Below are 13,835 nucleotides of genomic sequence, written 5' to 3'. Positions count from 1 at the left end.
TCACCTCAACTGAAGTTGCCTTTGGAAACAAATCCTACTTAGACATGTGGAACTAGATGATCTCTGAAGTCTCCATCAAATCTAAAATGTTATGATCTTATGGAGAAGAAAGCTTATGTTGACACTTAATTTTCTTAGGGTCCAAGCCTTGAAACACTTCAAAGTATGGATGTGGACAACATTTTTTTCTTTTAAAAACATGAAATATATCATGAGTTTCTGTGTCATTCTTGAGCAGAAATCATGCTCATCTTCTTTTTAGCATTCCATTTTTAGTATATGCTGTTGAAGCAAGCACATGGACACATTTTCAAAAACACTTGACAGAAACCCTGATTTTTTTTTTTTTGTTAATTGCTTTATTCCCCATCTCAAACAAACCAACAAACTCACTACAATTCTTGCTTTTCTGACTCATCAAACTATCATGGTTTGATCCAAATAAGCAAGCACTTTGGCTTTATAAGCCAAAGAGGTGAAGAGGGGTCAGGAGGGGGCAACTATGACACTATCTGTTTTACACATTTTGACTTAAGCTAGTTCTTTTTCTTGAGACATTCTAAGTGACCCCATTTGGGGGTTTTCTTGGGAAAGATACTGGAGTGGTTCACTATTTCCTTCTCCAGCTCATTTACAGATGAGGAACCTGAGGCAAACAGGGTCAAGTGACTTGCCGAGGGTCACACAGCTTGTAGGTGTCTGAGGTCAGATATGAACTCAGGTCTTCTAACTCTAGGGGTGGTGCTCTATCTACTCTGCCACCTAGCTGCCCTGTTAACTTGATTTTTTTTTTTAAGTAAGAAAGTAGTCATATTTATGGAGTCATAGTAAGTACTATCACTGTAAGTCATAGTACAGTAAGTTTAACTCCAATTCCTGGAAGATTTTTAGAGTGTATTACTAAAAGATGTTTAGAGAACATCTAGAAAAGGAAATGATCACCAAGAAATCAGCATGGTTTTATCAAAAATTGTTGATGACAGACTCTCCTTTCCTATTCTGACATGGTTGCTAGACTGGTAGATAAGGGAAATGCTATTGATGTGTAACCAGAGAAGGGGTACTGCTTATGTTATCATCCTTTTCATAAGAAAAACATCTCTGCCATATGGGCTAGGCTATTTTTTCCTTAAACCATATTGAAACCACCCTGAAAATGTAATCAGCCTAGGAAAGCTAAAGCACAAATCATTGACACTACTTCCTGGTGGTACAACCATCGTATGAAATTTCAGGAGCTCTTCCTCCCGCATAGTCCTCCAGCATAGCCAACAAAGAAGCAAAGAAGCTGTGTCCAACCAAATCAGTGTTGTATCCATGTTGAATATCCTTTCTATGCTATAACCAAGTAAATGTTCTTTTATGAATTATTAGATGGTCTATGAGTGTCTCATTTCATTCCAATCCTGAAGCTGAAACACTGGACAAGCCTGGATCAGGCCTGCCCTATAACATTAGTTGACAGGATTGGATAGGAATGACTTTGATGAAATGGGGGAAGGGCAATATGAAGGAAAGTAGGTCCTGAGTAATCAGAGACCCAGATACAGAAGGCTTAGCACCCTCTACCTTTCATGATTCTGGCAATGTTTCTGGAAATGCTGGCTATATACATTCGACAAGGTCGGAATTGAGAGACATGTGAATGTACTCTTTATCTTTAAGAACCATGCCCTGAAGATGATGAATATTGTCTAATTTTTATAACTTATTTTGGGGGTAACGATCTCCAGGTCCTCTCGCTGTTATAGGACTGGTCTCTCCCCTAAAGACTTTGGTTTGGGGATTGTCTGGAATATATGCTAATAGATTGCATGGAAATTCTTACATGGCCTTTGGGAGGCCATTGAGAACTGTGTCACGTGGACTTTCTTGGGACTTGGGTGAAAGACACTGGGTAGGGAGGAGGGAGGCAGTACTTGAGAGGATAATACTGGATCCTCCCCAGTACAATAGAGACTTTTCTGAAATGGCCATAGGGATCAATGTGGGGTGAAATATATGGGAATGTGGGATGAAATAAGAATAGGGATGAAATATACCCCAGCTGATTTGCTAAAGATGGGGGTGGGGTGGGAAGGGACTACATCTGTTCAAAAGGAGAGACCATTGCTTTGGTTCCTTTCAACTATAATTCCTCAGTAAGGGGTAAATGAGGAGCCAAAGAGTGGACCCCAGAAGAGGCCATAGGCACACTCCACACTATCAAAAAAAAGTGACTGTCCCCACACAAGTGGAACACACGTCTTGGCCTAGAGGATACTGGCCAACTCTTTAGTTTTATGCCTCCCCTCCCCTACCTCTACTCCCAGAGTAGGTGATACTAAAATCGATTATCTTAGCCTTGGTGGCAGCTTTGTGAGTTCAGGATGTAAAGAGCTCATGGGTGGAAGCAAGAGTTTTATGTATCAGATAAGATAATTACTAATAGAGGAGCTCAAGACCTAGTTTGGCTAACCAGAAAACCCCTTTGAGTTGCTTGAGTCAACTCATGTGGCCATTTCTGACCTCATCGATGTGGTAGGCCAACCAGTTATCAGTGATATCCTGGCCTACAGTACTGGAAGTGAGTAGCATAGCCCTCTCAATCCAATATGGAGAAACCTTGGTAGCCCCTAGCCCTAGCACTCAGAGAGGCACAAAGGAACAGCAGTAATACCCAGTAATGTTCTGACCTCAGCACAGGGGGATAGTAATAGTGCCTGCAGAAGTGCTCTAGCCATGGCACAGAGGGGCATCACTAGGTCCTAGTAAAGGACCAGGCCAGGCACGGGTGAGATTATTATATCTTAATAGAGGGGAACATAAGCCGTGGCAGAGGGATCAGTAAAAGTGTCCAGGACAAGCATAGGAGGGTATTTCTTGGCCCTAGTAAGGGAAGTAGAGTCCTAGTCCTAACTCATGGAAGCTCTTTGCCCTAGCACAGAGTGGGACAGTACTTGGGTCCTTAGCATAGGGCTCAAGACTCAGGGCCCAGCTAACATGGTCAATTTTGAAGCCTCGGTAACTGAATAGTGCTTGGCCCTGAAACAGGAGGCAGCGCTCTTGTCCCATCGTAAAAGAGCAATGGCAGTACTTTGGCCCTGGCACAAAGGCAGCACCAGTTGAGTGCTAAGGACTCAAAACAGATGAAGCACTTATACTCTGGCACGGAGGTCATCACCTTGCCCCAAAGTAGTAAGCAGTGTTATAGGCCCCAATAGCCACAGGACAGGCAGCAGTAGCAAGGGCCCCAACAGCAATGGAGAGAGTCAAAACTGGCTCCAGTTGAGTGGGCACTGGCATGAGCAGCAGCTCCAGTTGACCATCATAGCCTTTTGTTTACTATAATATGAGGCATAACCCCTCCACATTGCTTCCAGTTTTATACCTAATGGTCAATAGACAACTTCTCAAGGAGGGTTTGGAAGACCAAGGGGTAGAGTTACTGGGAGATCCTTTGCTTTCTGGTGAAAAAACCACCTACCCAAACTCAGCAAAAGAAGGAGGGCAGATGCTAGGCAGAGACCTCTAGCAGAGGTTCCCAAAGTAGGTGATACTGCTTCATGGGGGGCATGGGAACGATGGGGGGGCGCGAAATACAGTAGTAGCCTCAGATGCGATTGAGGGGCGTTGAATAAAAATAAAGGGGTGGTAGAAGCATAAGAGGAGAAGAAAATTTTGAAAAAACATTCATATACGTTTTATCTGTTGTGTAACAGAGTTGACGTTTTAGTGATTACATTATTTTTCAAATAAACACACAAAATGCAAGTTATAACTGATCAGTGGTCAAGTCTGCCAATAGGTCTTAACAAGCAAGTGCTGGCAGGTGAGAATGTGGGCATTGTCGGGAAGTCCAGCATGCATTAGCAGGAATATGTGCGTGTAATGATTTGTTTACAATATGATACTTATTATAGGTTACATGACACAATATTGCATCATCAATTTCAATGCAGGAAAAAACCTACAAATTTACAATAAATTATTAAATTTAAGATGAATTATTTAAAAAATTATATTTTTTTGAAATGATGCAAATTTTTAAAAATGTTAAAGGGTTAAAGAAAGTAGATGGGGGGAGGGGAGCTGCTGAGTAATTTTTTTTGAAGGGGACTTTAGGCCAAATAAGTTTGGGAACCTCTGCTCTAAGGGGATAAAAGTTTGGTTTCTCTTCCCTCCACCAGAGGGCTCCCAGGGAGTAGGGGAGGTCTTGGCTGGTGGTACAGGATGAGTTTCTTGACTGGTACTTGGACACACTGTATGCAAGAGAATAATGTCCTCTTAGGTATCCAAGATCCCGGCCCAAGATGAGGATCAGTAACTACGCTGAGTGTCATCATCTGTGCTGTGACCTTGAGGTTTCTGGTGTTATTCCTGCTCATCACCTCTTTTTATATCAGGAGACGAAGTGTGAACAGCAAAGCTTTGACATCAGTGGGGATATGGACCAAATCATTTAGATCTGGGATTCAGTGTTTTCAAAATGTTCAGCTGAAGCCTGAGATTTCTGTTCTCTGTTCTCCATATTCTGCCACTTCTTCAGAGAGCTGTTGTTTGTTGTCTTTTTTGCCTTCTGTTTTCCTTTTTCTCCTCCAGTATTGCCTATGCCAGCCTTTTCACCTCCCCAAAGTCAAGGTTGTCCAGTAATAACCATAACACCATTTAAGTGTTAGAAGATTCTCTAGAAGACCTTTAGGACCTTGCCACCCAGAAGTGGTATGTGGTAGGAGCAACATCTACCCCACACAGCCTAGGCTGGTTTTTCCCTAATAAGTATTAATTGGTCTAGGGAGCTAGGGTTCAAACCACTGACATTACTTCCTGGTGATCAAAATATAAAGGCTAGTGCAGAAAAAGTGAAGAACTCCTCCCTTGGCTACTCACATACTTCTGATGAGCCTGCCAGCATAATTAACAGCAAAGCAGCTATTAATTAGCTGCATCCAACTAAATCCATAATGCTGTATTGTTCCATTTGAAAATTAAGGTAAACTTAGAGACCATGGTCTAAGCATGATCAATTTACTAATTAGGCTAGCAGCAACCAATAAATTAGGTCAATGGTCTCTCTTAATGACCACAGACCCCAAGAGAGGCCTCACCAGCCTTAATATAGTTTGGGGCAATATAGCGTTGGGTAGATGGGGTAGACAATGTGATTGGTTACAGGGTGTACAACATCATGGGGGTGAGGACAACATGATTGGTTACATCAAGGAGAGCTGGCTAGCAACCACCCTCTCTATCACAGAGGAAAGCTTAATCGATTATGCATATTGCAGACCTTGTTAATGGATCTTAGTTAGCAGAGTTCCTAGTGACTAGAAAGGATTGTTAGAGAGATAAGACCCTCCTTAATTATACAAGGACAGGCAAAGATGGACAATATACCTTTTGGGGATGATAACAAGTTAACTTATAACTTTAATTCAGAAGAAAGGTTAACTCAATTTTAAAATTAATGTAGCATAAAATCAGCTAAACTCATGCAGTAGAGGTAATGTTAATTTTGATATTCTAACATTTATTTCTTTAAATAATAAAAAATAAATAGAATAAAACATAAATAAAAAATCCAAATTCTATCCCTCCCTCCTCCACCCATTGATAAGGCAAGCAATATGATATTGATCATACATATGAAGTCATGCAAAACATTTCCACATTAGCCATGTTGCAAAAGAAAATAGACATATACACACAACCAAAAGAAAAATAAAGTTTAAAAAGTATGCTTCAGTCTACACTCAGAGTTCATCAGTTCTCTCTCTGGAGACAGAATTTTTTTGGTCATGGCTCATTTTCACAGGGTCATCCTGGGTCCTTTGGAACTGTCTTGGATCATTGTCCTAATCACAGTAGCTAAGTCTTTCACAGTTGATCATCTTTACAATATTGCCGAATAAACTTCCTTTTGTAAACTCCTAGATGATCTATGAGTGTCTCATTTTATTCTCTTTCTGAACATGAACCACCATGCTGGCATGAGTCAGCCTTGACCCACAACATTGTGGACAAAAGAAATGCGGGCTAGGTGATAGCATAGTTAGGAGAGTCAATGGACCCAAAGAATAGTCAATAATGGTTTGATTTCAACTTGTAGTAAGTCATGGGAAATTACATTCCTATATATTACATTTGTAGTAGACAGTCTGTTCCTGACTCTGTAATGTTTAACATTTTTTAATGACTTGGATGAAGACCTAGATGATGACAGCTTACATTACAGTACCTAAGGTATGGAAAATTCTTTACATATATCATTTTATCCTCACAATTACTCTGTAAAATAGATGCTATTATTATCATCATCATTTTACAAAGGAGGAAACTAAGGCTAAGAAGTTAAGTGATTTGCCCCGAGCCGCAAAGCTAGTTAAGTGTCTAAGGCAGGATTTGAACTCAGGTCTTCCTGACTCCAACTCAGATGCTCAATCCACTGTATCACCTATCAGCCTAAAGGGCATGTTTATCAAATCTGATAGAAAATGAGATGAATTTATATTCACTAAGCACATACCAAATAATATTGGAGTGAAGCTGTGTTATTTCACAATCAAGACAATTCTCAAATAGCATTGGGAAGACAGTAGAGTAGTGAGATATAAGGCAGACAACCAGTTCTACCCAAATACCCTTAGCAATATATAGGAACTTCCCCAATTTTACTTCGATCTCCTAGAGAAAGCAAAAGTCAACAAGTGCTATTCCAGCTGCCCCTGAACCAACACTGATCCTACCATTCAGTACAGGGTCATATCTCAAAACTAGTATAGAATAACTACCTTTCATCCCCCTTTGCATGCCTAGCCCCGAGGCCCACCAAGTAAGGTCTTCTTCTATCCATCCATCTTCAGATTTCTCCACCCTGATCCTAGTCTTAGGCTATCAGAGCAAGGCCTTCTCCCTATCTTGTAGCCAGGAGGGTCCACTATTGCAACAAAAGTGTCTTCTCACTCTGTTCCTGCCCGGAGATGCATACCTTAGATTAACCAGAATTCCCAAAAGTACAGAAAAAGAAGAAAAAAGTGCCACCATAATCGAAAATCTAATTAAAAGGGAAACAATAGGAAGAAGGGAAGGGTGGGACAGAGAAAAAGATGAAACATGATTTTGCAGAAAGTCAAGGAAAATGGCCTTTGTCTCAAATTCTTCTACCTTACTGTATTAGGAATATGTGAAGATCATTTTTTCAATTCACAATATTTCCAAGATTTTTGTCAAAAAAGAAAGAAAATAACTAGAGCTACTGATAAATACATAATTCCAGGAATAAAACTCTAGATAATTCCCGAAAGAATAATGCTAATTAAGCTAATTTGAAATCTAAATTGGTGATGGATATCAGATAAAATGAGAACAACTAACTCAGTAAAAAGAAGTTCCATATAAAATATATAACCAGCAATGAGAGTTTTATGGCCTGAAATTTTCTCAAGGTACTCAAGAGAAGTTCTCAAGGGAAAGAACTAGGCAGGAGAAATATCAGGAATGTTAATCAGAGTAAGCAAAATCTGGGGAGGGGTGGGGTTGTCATAATTTGGGACTGACTCAAGAAGAAAACTCAGTGAAATATGTGATTGTAATTTTTTGTATCAGCTTTTGCAGTTTACTGATGAAATATCGTTATAATATTCTTGATCTTGCATAATATTTGATGTATGGGATAAGCAAAGGGTGGAAAGTTTTGGTTCTGTAAAATAAAAAGGGTTAGAATATACTATGGGCTTTTTACATACTGCTGCCACTGAGATTGTACAGTTTAAATATGTCATGCATAACATCAAGGCAAAAAAGCTTTGATTTAATTAGCAAATGAAGTAAAGAAAAGTTATTTTGACTGTCTACTAAAGGTCACAAATGGGGGAGGATAGGGAAGAGATTACCAAATTTAAAAAACAAGTAATAGTAATATTTTGACATTATGAAAACTCTGCTGGGCCCAAGGAGCTGGGGCACTTGACCTTCCCAGTACCAGACCTTTGTATACATTTGAACTGGGTTCAATCCTGGGGAAAATTACCTTTAATGAGAGGAATGAGGCTCCCTGTTTTCACTCTTTGTATTAGTAATCACACTATCTTGGAACCCCCAAGGGATGATTTCACTTATGGTTCACATCTAGGACCTCCTCCAGAAAGGAGGAAGTAAAAATGACACTCAATGTTCAAAAGAATCATGTATGAAACAAGCAATTTATACCTACGCAGAAGAAATGCTAAACATAAAAGACTCATAAACATGAATCACCATAATAGAATTCAGTAACTTAACTTGCAACTATCGCTACAAATTTTAGGGAGGCTAATATAATACACAAACCTCATGAAAACACAAAGCAGTTTGCAGGACTGCTCATTGTACATTTCACCTTGGCATCAAACTACGCAAACCATACCCAGTGGCTAACAAAACCACCAGGCTTAAACTGATTTTCTCCTGCCCCTACTGCAATCTCCCAATCCCTCAGTACCTCTTGAACTCACAAGACCACCTCTAAGTCTGGTCACTTTCACCTCAGGAATGATGTGCAGTCACTTAGGAAAAAGAAACACAAAAATGGAAAAGGGTATCAGGGATCTGGGCAGAAGCCTCCTTAATTGATGCCATATTCCACATGGAGTTGGTGATGGGGTAGGAAAGGAATCACCACCTATTACCCCACTATCTTGCACTGGAGAGCTAGGATCATACTATTTACCACATGGAAGAGTTAAAGCCAAGAAGGCGAAATCAGAGGCTATTTGTTATTTTAACTAATACCCTTTCCTGTTGTCACAGAGCAGGAGATACCAGGGTACTGCTCAGGGTTTGCCAAATTATACTAAGATGCAGTTTTTTTTTTCAGGGTTGAGCCACTGCATAGACAGAATCAGGCCCAAAGGACTCACATGGTCACTGGAACCAGGAATGACAACTCTGGGCATGTTCAATGGTAGGGAATGGAGGTGAAAACTAATGGCCCTTCATATACCATGCTTAATTTTTTCTTAAAGTAATGAAAATCAAGAAGAAGAATTATTTGATTAAGGATGTTGCAAATACTGAAAAGTCAGGGTAAGAGGAGGGAGAAGGTAGTCTTAAAAGTGACACTCCTATCTGGGATAAATGAGGAAAGGGGTCATGTGACCAACAAGAAGAAAGACCAGACATTTTCTCTGATCCTCAGGACATCTCAAACCTTTCCAAAATAGGAATTATGCACAAGAGATAAAGCAATTTCAGCTGTCTTCAAGATCTTGTTCATCCATAAGAGGACAACATTGACTTGGATTCGAATGAGGCAGAACTTCAAGACCTAAGATACCGAGAACTTCCAAGAGGTAAAAACATGATGAACTAGCAAGGAGAGAAGGCTGGTCACTAACGAGGTAATGGGCCTTCTTGGCTTTAACTCTTCCATGTGGTAAAGAATATGATCCTAGCTCTCCAGTGCAAGATAGTGGGATAACACTATCAACACTATCTCCCTAACACTCTGGCAGAACTTCACAAGATGACCCACTGGCTTACACAGAATAGTTCACCTCTGCCCTGCCTTCCATCAATTTGCCTGCTTTCTCCCATCAATTTGCCTATTTTCCATCAGCCCTGACAACATTTGTCATTTACTTTTTTTTTTGTCAATTTTGCCAATCAGAACAACAGAGTTGCTTTGATTTGAATTTCTCTAATATGGTAGGAACAATATCCTAAACCTTTTCCCCCAGGTAAGTTAAGATCATTGTTGTATGAGTATATAGTTGGTTCTTAGTGTTTTGTTTTTTGTTTTTCCCAGAAAAGAGACAAAGCTGTGCTTTAATTGGCCCAGGGGAATAACACGCCACCTATTCATGGTAACTTATGGCCTTCTTGATGTGACTCCCTGATCACTTAAGGGCATAGAAAGGCCCACCTATGTGGCATGGGGTCATTCAGACTTGGGACATGTCCCTGCCACACCCTTCCCTGCTGACCAGACCGATTTTTATCTGGAGAGAAGGAAGGTCGATCTATCTAATCCAAATTCTGAAGTATCCTTGTTGAGTATCTTTTGTATGCTGTGGCTAAGTAAACTTCCTTTTGTTAATTGTTGAACGACCTACAAGTGCCTCATTTTTTTCAATATCAAATCTGTACTAACAAGATAGGGGCCTAAATCAGTCCTGAACCTAACATCTAATTATTCATTTTTGGATCATTTTTATATGGTCATAGGTAGCTTAGATTCCTTCCCTTAAAGACTACCTGTCCACATTCTTTGACCATTTATCAGTTGGTGAAGTCTCTTCTTATGAATTTGAATAACTTCTTATAAATCCTGGCTGTGAGCCTTTATCAGAAACTTGCTGCACAAGCTTCGGCACCCCGCACCCAACCCAAGTTAAACGTTTCTCTTCTTTGTAAAAAAGGGTGGAAGTTGGATCAAGCTTAGAGAATATAGGGTATATATTAGAGAATATGGAGAATAGGGGTAACTCACAGCTCTTGGAATCCTTCAGATATTCTTCTTAGGGACCATGTAGATTTCTTGCTGTTTTCTTGATAGAGCCTTTACTCATTGGGTCCAGTCTATCTTTGCGTGAGGTTGCACACTGCTGCCTTTCTGCTGTGCTAGAACATTATTAGGATGCTGATGAAAGAGGCCAAGTTCTCCAGTCCTCCAAAGTTCACAAGATACACGACTTTAATCACTATGGCAGGGTGGGATGAGGAGGAAGAGACCAAGACTAAGTAAGGCCAAGGTGCTCTTCTTTACCCCTCTTCCCATCTCCCAAGTAATTCCTTAGGTGTTTTGGCCAAAATTGCTCTCCTGACTCAATGATTACTCAAATCTCTCTTGGCTGCATAATTGGCTCCATATTTTATAGGCAACCCAAAGGACATGACCACTTCCCCCTCCCTAGTCCTGTGCAATGTAACTTCAGTTCATCCAATGAATTTCAAGGACTTTTCTCATTTACTCTACAGTGGATTGATCGAAATATTAAATATTAAAGACATCAGGATATTCTCCTGTAAACAGGTTCCCACTGCCTAAAGACCAGACGTGTTATATCTTACCCCATTTCCAGTACCCTTGTTAAAAGAAATGTTGGTTCAGGCCTCTCCCTAGTTAATAAGGCAAACCCAGGAAAATAAAGGTAAAAATATTTTATTAGCACACCAAGGCAACAATCAATGGGTTATACCCAAACTGCATTGTCTCTCCACCTCAGGGGGGAATAAACTACTTCCATATAAGGGCAAAAGCATGCTGATTGGTATGATTCTCATGAAGGGAGGGGTTGTGTGCCCTTCAGCTTCCCCTTACTTCCCTGCCCCACCCCATGTCTAAGTGCACATATGCTAGGCTATTTCTACTGCTATCTCTTGTAGGCTGGTTCACACATACCCAAGGTTTAAGCAAGGTTTTGAACATGGAGGTTTTCATATTGACTCTGCAAAAATAGACTGACTGCACACCATTAAGGGGATTTGCGGGTGTCTAGTATCTCTGCCATTGGCTCAATCCTTCACTGACTGTGTTCCTAAGGGTCCCTAAAGCATCCCAATTCTATTTAATCATTTAGCAGTCATATTAACTTTTACAAAGGAATATTTATTTCAAAGATTTCACAAGAACGAACATACAAAAATTCCTGCCCAACACCTGAAGAACATAATCCCCACCTTGTGCCACCTCAGTCTTTGGGGAGGGGAAGGTGCTTAGAATAATAGTTTAACTCAGTTTCCATATAGCATTGGTTTTACCAGGTTCTAAGCCCAAAGCCCCTCTGGGTTCAAGTCCCAGCAAACTGGTTTCTCAGGGCTTCCCCAATGGACTGGCAGCAATATCCCACCTAGAATCCTACCTCCAAGGTCACCATGTCCCAAGTCTGGGTCTGGAGGCTCCACTGACTGTGCCTAGAACTGAGAAGGATGAATGAAACAGACCAAAACCCCAAGCCTTATTCTCAGGGTCACAGGACCTATGGGACAGGGGTAAGGGGAAGGTAGCTCTTCCCCCGACCCTGTTCAGCATGTAGTTCATCAGCTTGGACAATTCCAAAAGAGAGAGAGAGAGAGAGAGAGAGAGAGAGAGAGAGAGAGAGAGAGAGAGAGAGAGAGAGAGAGACCGACCATCCTGGTCTTCTAGTTTTAAAGATGAAGCCTGTTCTAACTACAGTCCCTGGAAAGAGGCTGTCTCATCCATGAGGTAGGTGAATGCAGAATGTCTTCCTCCAGAAGCAGGTCACTGGCATCTCCCACATAGGTGCCTCCATCTTAGGTAATCTGGGCATACACAAAGCTCCATTTCACTCAGATCTGCTTATCCAGTCCTAGCCTCCCTCCTAGTTTCTAGTCTCTCTTCTCCAACTGACTGTAGGACATCTTGAACTGTGTTTTATGGACATCTTAAACTCAACGTGTACAAAACTGAATTCATTATCTTATCCCCCCCACCTAAAGAACATAAAGAAATCTGGAAAACTTGATGATAATACTAGCTAGTATTTATATAATACTTTATATTTCACAAAGTACTTTCCATATGTTATCTCATCTGATCCTCACTACAATCCTGTGAGGTAGATGCTATTATTATCTGCATTTTACAAATGAGGAAACTGAAGCCTGAGAAAAGTCAAATGACTGCCCAGGGTCACACAACTAATAAGTGAGTTAGGATTTGAATTCTGGTCTTTCTACCTCCAAATCCAGCACTCTGTCCGCTGTACTACTCAGCTGCCTATTATGAAATAATGCAAACCAAAAAAAGCAAAAACATGAGGACCAGAATATACATGAACTCCAGTCATAAAAGTAGAAAAGTGTATAGAAATGATCAACAAAGAAAGCTAATGGAGGTTCAGCAAGACTGACTAGCAAACAGCCACAGACAACCTGTATGTTGAAGTTCACTTATTCAAAAGAAAACAGTGTAAAGTAAATTGAGTGGATTTTGTTGATGTTTAAAGACCACATTGCCTTTGGATCAGGTGGGTTTTAGTTCCCTGGAGAGAAGAGCTCCCTGAAAATAGCTCAATTAAAGATTTATAGAAACCATAGACTTTAATTGCTGAAAAGTAGCACCAAAAAATGTGGTTGTCAAGTCCTAAGTAGCCACAGGCGATTGATGACAGGGCTGCTTATGTCAAAGTATCAAATCTGAACTATCCTACAGGTATGTAATGAATGTAAGGCCTTGACTGTATCCCAAGAGATAGCCACAGCAATGTTAGGAAGCAGAGAGGCATACGTAACCTCACACCAGAGGCCTGAGTTCAAACTCTGACTTGGACCCAGACTTCTCAAGTCTCTTAATCTCTCAGATCCCCAATTGCCTCATCTGCGAAACAAGGACAAGAATGCTTAGACTACTCTCCTCACATGGCTGTTGTGATGAAAACACTTCACAAAACCTTAAGGGCTATAGGAATATTACTTGTTAGTTATTATTACAGATTAGCAAGAACACAAAGGAAGCGAGAAAACAACATAATGGCTATGACTTTGTCTCCTACCCTAAAAGTCACAAATGTTTTGAGTGCCTTACAAATCCCAGAAATGGCTACTGCCTTTGCTTGCTAAACGGATCTAAATGATCAAAACCAAGTCAAGGAGGAGGAGAGTGCTCTCCAGCTCTTGTTTCTTCTCCACCAAGGCATTCAGGGAACCAGAAAGCCTGGAGATTGTCTTCTGTGTGATACTGTAATAAATGTGTGCCACTACTTTAAACAAACCTGACAAGAAAATTTGGATTTACAAAGCAGACAACTTGAAGGATGGAGAGGGAGAGATGAGTGAGGGTGAAGGGAGATTCTTTATTTACAGTGTTGCTATAGATTTAGGAAGAAAATGACAAACACACTGCATTTAAGGTATGA

The 13,835-nt window shown here is 40.5% G+C and overlaps 1 non-coding gene across 1 annotated transcript; it reads right to left on the bottom strand.

Annotated features, from left to right (window-relative positions):
• Positions 1-193: 193 nt before the first annotated feature.
• On the bottom strand, positions 194-296 carry LOC118845131. The gene has a single exon (XR_005010014.1). It is a non-coding gene; the product is annotated as a U6 spliceosomal RNA (small nuclear RNA).
• Between the last annotated feature and the right edge of the window lie 13,539 nt (positions 297-13,835).

Source organism: Trichosurus vulpecula, chromosome 3 (assembly GCF_011100635.1).
Source record: "Trichosurus vulpecula isolate mTriVul1 chromosome 3, mTriVul1.pri, whole genome shotgun sequence".
Taxonomy (NCBI): Eukaryota; Metazoa; Chordata; class Mammalia; order Diprotodontia; family Phalangeridae; genus Trichosurus; species Trichosurus vulpecula.
The sequence above is the reverse complement of the archived record's forward strand: the minus strand, read 5'-3'. Positions and strand labels throughout refer to the sequence as shown.